The sequence below is a fragment of the Plectropomus leopardus genome, chromosome 18 (genome assembly GCF_026936395.1).
Source record: "Plectropomus leopardus strain MGB_pleo_1.0 chromosome 18, ASM2693639v1, whole genome shotgun sequence".
NCBI classification, from domain to species: domain Eukaryota; kingdom Metazoa; phylum Chordata; class Actinopteri; order Perciformes; family Serranidae; genus Plectropomus; species Plectropomus leopardus.
This window is the reverse complement of record NC_142193.1, coordinates 1,833,719-1,840,000: the sequence shown is the minus strand read 5'-3', so window position 1 is coordinate 1,840,000 and position 6,282 is coordinate 1,833,719. Positions and strand designations below refer to the sequence as shown.

Sequence of the window (6,282 nt, the reverse complement as noted above, 5' to 3'; positions counted from 1 at the left end):
ATAAGCTGTTAAAGTTGGCTATGTGTCACAAAAATAAGTGCCACAGAGAAAACTGTTGAGGCTACTTGCAGTAAAATGTGTGTGTAATTAATACGCACATAAACACACAAATAAAGCGGGACAATCCCTTCCTCTCAGCTATAGAACAGGTTAATGAAGTCCCATTGCTTTTATCTCTTGATCATTACACAGTTGGGTGGCAGTTCTTGGCATGAATTGATTCACTACAGCCTACTGCTCAGATTTACAAACACACAAATAACACAGTTATCCCTTGGGAATATTTAACAAGATCTCCTGGACCTGTTAAAAAGACAACATGACCTCCCAGCGTGCAGGGATGTTCCCATAACATTCGCTAAAGTTACCTACAAGTTGCAATAATGATTTGAAAAAAACATTTTAATCTAATGAGGATGTTTTGGTGATGTTAAGAGGTGACAGATCATAAAATGTTCTTTTTATAAAACGTTTCAATAATGTTACATTAGAACAAAGAAAGAAAATGTTCTAAGTAACATTCAGAATATGTTATTGAGGCCATTTTTTGATGTTTCTAGAGAATGTTACCCTAACTTTAAGAATACAATTATGGAAACTAAAGGAAAACTTGCAGCTGGAAACGTTACTAAAACACTGCATTGGTTGCCATGTACCATTCTCAGACCGTTTTTAGAAGCAAAAATTGCTGGCTGGGTTGTTATGAGATGAGTTTGGTCCGCAGTGCAGAGGAGGAGGGATGATGTCAATGCGCCGCATCCCAGCGGTGTGTCCCCCTCACACAGGACAGCAGACAGCAGGACAGCAGGGACCCTGCTGCTCCGCACTCACACTAACTACACGTACACGACGACCACATTGACATAACCTGATTGTTTTGTTTGTGTGTGTTGGTTTTATTCCAGATAATTTATCGCCCCTCCTTTTCGACTTAACATTTGCTTTACTGATAAAATAACAGCTGTGCTCAGTTTCATTTTCGCAGACATCATAAAACTAGCGAGCGGCAGTAGTATTTCCTCCCGGCTGTCAGAGCAGCTCAGCCTGCCGCCGCGGAGCAGCATCCTCCCGCCGCAGCTGCTAAGTTGACATCTTACTTACCGGCAGAGTTGAGGTTGAACAGCCGCCTTCCGGTTCAACAACGATCGCTTCCCTATTTCGTCTTCATTTTAATGTCCATTAAACTAACTACTGTAAGTTATAGGCTCATTTGCCAAGTAATAATTTACGTGAATGTTAAATATGTCGTTTAAGAATTATAGTAACTATGATAACTATGCTAATAGTTCCTCCTGCTACAAAAAATGAGGCAATAACAAAGCCGATATCACTTTGGTCTATTTTCCTGCTGCCACAGCCAGCTGCATCTTTTGTTTTCTCCGAATTATTTCCTGCTGGTCTTGGCAGCTCTTTACCGGCTCAAGCCGGTATTCACACCGACCATGAGCGCGCAAGCCTCTCTGCTTCATGAACGCGCAGGGCGTCCCTTGTCGTCTGCGGGCTGCGTCTCGTGCCTAACATCCGCGTGGCCTGCTCTTGTGCTGTGTTCAGAGCCGACAGGGGTAAAGACTCCGGAAAATAAAACCTTTATCATTGTTAACCACGAAATAGAAATACAACCGTTATTAGTGATATACACTGTAATAAACGTTCCCAAATAAATCATCTACCATGTGCGCGCGTCAGGGATGTTATCCTTCTGTCAGTAATGTCAATACACAAAACTAGCAGAACATTTTTTACTTTAACGCAGCTGTTTTATCATTGGTGGAGGATGTTGCTCCAGCGCGCCCGGGTGCGCGCTACAAAGCACATGTATACCAGGAGCGCGGATGGAATGAACAGGTTTATTCCAGTTTAGAGGAGGTTTACTCCGGTAGAGAGGCAACATACCGGTCCACCCTGCCATGTGATGTGTGTGTGTGTGTGTGTGTGTGTGTGTGTGTAGCTTTTTATGTAATGAATTTTCCACATCTAATAACCCTCAGAAATGTTGAAGCGACATCACTTTTCTTGTGCTGCTTTCAGAAGCCTTTTACGTGTACTTACACCTCTGAATCCTGATCTAAACTGGTGCAGTTTCTTTCAAAACTGTGGAGAAAAGGGCAAAGAGCAACTAATAAATGTTCCAATAAATTACAAGAAATTAAAAGATTTAGATTTTTTTTTAAGCTAGAGAAAAATGTCTAAAAAAGAGATAAACTATTTGTAATTCTCATAATTACATATTTAAAATTATGTCAACACGTTATTATAAATTTTCAAGCACTTCCTCAAAGGTAATTACATTTTGTTTTTCAACTGTTTTCAACAACTGAACTGTTTTGTCATTTTCTTGTAGTATTTTTGGTTTTTTTTGTTTTTTTTTACAGATTTCTTACAAATCTTTTTGTCGTTTCTTCTTTCATGGCTCATTGCCCTCCTATTCTTTCAAAAAAAGAATTAAAGCCAATTTGCTGAGATTTCAAAGGGTTAATTTCTTGCAATTTGCAGAACACTTCTTGACAAGTTGGCCATTGCTTTTATTCACCTGTTTTCAAAAGAAAACAAACTAATATGTTCATGGTTGAAAGGTTTAAAGCTTGTGAAGGCAGACTAGCGCAGCAAAAAAAAGTGGTGTTGATTGAGTTTTTAAAGGACTAAATTGAAATGTGAACGATATAAGACAACAGCATAGTTTGACAGACATAACAAAGCTGTCTGATTCAGCAGAAAATGCCTTGCCAAAACGTTTTTAACATTTGATAACTATTCTAAACAATAATTTATCACATGAATTGAATTTAACCAAACAAGTGCAAGAATGTCATTATAAAACTACCTACCCCTTTCAGAAAGTTTTTTTAAATTAATTAATTACATTTAAATAGAATTTTTACTTTGCACATTTTTAAGAAAGAAAATAATGTCACGATTAACTTTGCCAGTATCTAGTTCTGTATTATTGATAAATGACTCACCTGTCTCTCAGCGTTCACCTTTGTTAAGTGTTCAGAAGTGTCCTGAACTGGAAGACTCTTCCCTCTGAGACAGAGGTGTGTCATTTGCTCGACAAGTTTCGGCCCTGAAATCTGATTGGGCCACCCATAAGCCACCCCAAAATTGTCATTATTTGTTAAAAACCATATTAGAGGTTAATGTCAAAAACAAGTAATCATTTGCTATACCAGTGTGATGGTTATTGTTCAGTGGTTTTAAAGCTCCATATAATTGATAAGGGCAGGATTTCAACTTTAATGGATTGTTGCTGAAAAAGTTAAGTGATTAAAAGAAATTCTCGTGTGCTGCAGAAGTGGATTCAGCTGTTTTCTTTTGGTAGTATTTTTCTTGTTCACTTTAGCCATAGACTATAAAATAATGGACGTAGCTACCGTGATGTTACCTTTTGGTTTGTGGACCCCCCTTTTACAGCCTTGACTTTACTAAAGTGGGTCTGCCAGTACATTTACATGACATCAGAACAAGTTGAATTATTGTGTTAGTTAGAGTAAAACTGGACTTTTAAAATACATTTAATGTGTTAGTCTGACTGAAAATGTACTAAATCGAATTTCTCATAGTCAGAGTAACACACCTAGATAATGCGGTTGGAGGTCAGTTTACTCTTTCATGTGTACGCTACGATCGGACCAGACCTGGCCTAGGCGTTCTGCACATGCTCCATAGTTCCCCCACCGAGCTTTGATCCAGAAGTTGAACAGTTTAAATTCATAAATGAAAGCCAGGGAAAAAAAATGAAGGCAAAAATAAATAAATAATAAAACCATACAAAGGTATAAAGTAAAGGGTAGAGGTCATACGTAATGTATAGCGCTGAAATGCTAAGCCTTTGAAACCTGAGGAAATTGGTTTGATTTCTTTCCAAAAATGTAAGGGGGAGGCAACAAGCAACTTAATATGACATGGCCCAAAAATACGCAAAAAATCAGAAAACAAGTTACAAGTAAATGTATTGAAAATTAGCAGAAGAAATTAGAAAACAAACAAGAAATTGAATTAAAAAAGAGTTGAATTTTTTTAACATAATTCTAGAAATAAAGATATTAGAATTATATATATAGTTTTCTGGACATTTTCCCCAATTTTTTGGATTATTTTCTGATAATTTTCCCCTTTATTTTAAAACTATTTTTTTAGATGAAATTTCTTGCAATTTGTTGGACATTTCTTTCTTCATTTTTTGTTTCGCCATGTTTTAAAAGAAATAAATTTGTTCAGTTGTCAAAGTGTCATATGGCTTGTGAAAGGTGTCTAAATGCAGCACAAGAAAACTGATGACATTTAAGGTTTTAAAGGGTTAAACATATTTTCATTGTTGGATTTGCACACATTTGCTGCTTGTTTGGTATATAACGTTTGGTATGTGATGTAATAGGTCAACCAGAGGTAGGTCCAATAGCAACTAGATGAAAGAGGGCATATTTCCTTGCATGGTGGAGTCTGACATTCTTCATCAATAAATGGATTCTTCCCTGATGCATGTCTACTGGGACAAGGACAGGAGTTCAATTCAATGGCTTAAATGAGCTTTAATTGTAGCCTAGCCTAAATGTGCATGGAAACTCACTGACTGATGACAACTGTGAACTCCAATTAAAAAAAACAAGCCAAAAAAACCCAGGAAGGCATACTCATCTACTGCAGAGCCACGGAAAAGGCACTGGTCTACTGGAAGTGGGAAAAGTAGTCAATCGCCTAATTTTAATGGGCTTTCTTGTGTTAAAAATAAAAGGAGGATACTATATACATGATAACTTTAGAGGGAAAAAGGGCATAAACTTTCTTTACTTGTCTTCTCTTTTCTCTCCGTTGGGATCACTTATCTTTGTCCTCCCTCAGCAGTATTCTCCCTCTGGGTGTGAGGTTACAGCTGGTTACAATGGTTTTCCTGTGTAACGTTAAGAAACAACAAGGCTGTACTGATAAAGGAAAGCGGCAGGACTATCCACAGAACAATAACCTGCAGTATTTTCTGTACACTATGGACCTTTCAGCATAATTATGTAAGTGCCTTTTCATGACGTAGATTTTCACAGAATTGAGAACATGTGAGCCATAAAAGTGGACTTCAGAGTGGTTGAAGGATAAGAAGCCTTTATCTGAGGGCTATATAAAAAGCTGAGCAAAGTATGGCCTACTATTGCACCAGGTTATAAAGTCAGTACGTTTACATGCACAGTTTAGTGGAGCCACTGTAATAGCTCCACCAGGCAAATTAGCTGGACTCCTGTCCTTGTCCCAGTAGACAAGCACCAGGGGAGAATCCATTTATTGATTAAGTATGTCAGACCCTACCACGGCATGTGGAGATACGCCCTCTTTCATCTACTTGAAATAAACACCTGTATTATCTTTACCTTGCTGTCAGATGGCCCTTACCAAAGGGTATGTGAAGCCGTTATATCAAAAACACCAGACTCCGCAAGGAAAAACAGTCATTTTACTCCACTGAACGGCAGAGCTGCTGCTCTACTGCTGCCTCCATCAGCTGCTGTGGAAGCTAAAGAGGAGACAATATTCAAATACAATTCACACTAAAAATGATACTAATTATTCTTAGGTGGCTAAATTATGTTTTGCTGCGTCCACAGGAGGACACCACGAAGCTTCTGTGCCTGTGTTGTGGAACTGTACCGGGTTGTGACTTTTTTAAAATTTAAAATAAATATGAAATACTACCTTTTCAAGTTGTAGGTCCATCACCTTCACCAATTTAAAAAAAAATGTCCCTCCTCAGTGGTTATATTTTTTTAAAATGCCTGACCTGTTTTGCAGCACCCCATGTCCCCTCACAAGTGATGAACAGTCCCTATTCATAAACACAGAGGGAGACTGGTGCAGCGACTAGGAGCACATGCAGATCACCTAGTCCAGTCAAAGTCTGACTGCGGTGTTTACATGACAGAATAGCTCAACTTCCAACCGTATTATCTGGGTGTCTTAGTCTGATTTTGAGAAGCTCAATTTAGTCCGATTACAGTCAGAATAATATATTTACATATTTTTCAAGAGTCCACCTTTAGTCAAACTAACACAATAATTTGACTTTTTTAACATCCTATGATGTAATTAATCACAAACTAGTTCTGATAGCTTGACACATGTACTGTAAGCACCACCTGTGAATAGTGGCTGTAAATGTTATGAAATGTTTGACCTGTGACTGACCTCGCTCATCACCATAAATGGCGACGCACATCAGTTATCCAGATCTGACCAATAAGATTCTAAATCATGCGAAGAATGAAATACATACATTAAAATAAAACAAGACAAATGATG

At 38.0% G+C, this 6,282-nt stretch overlaps 1 protein-coding gene across 1 annotated transcript in view; it reads right to left on the bottom strand.

Moving 5' to 3' along the window:
* Nucleotides 1-1,667, bottom strand: part of slc16a6b (solute carrier family 16 member 6b) — a 14,445-nt gene extending 12,778 nt beyond the window's left edge. Inside the window, exon 1 of the mRNA XM_042504928.2 lies at nucleotides 1,102-1,667. The gene's annotated coding sequence lies outside the window, so the exon portion shown is untranslated. The remainder of the gene's footprint in view (nucleotides 1-1,101) is intronic.
* Between the last annotated feature and the right edge of the window lie 4,615 nt (nucleotides 1,668-6,282).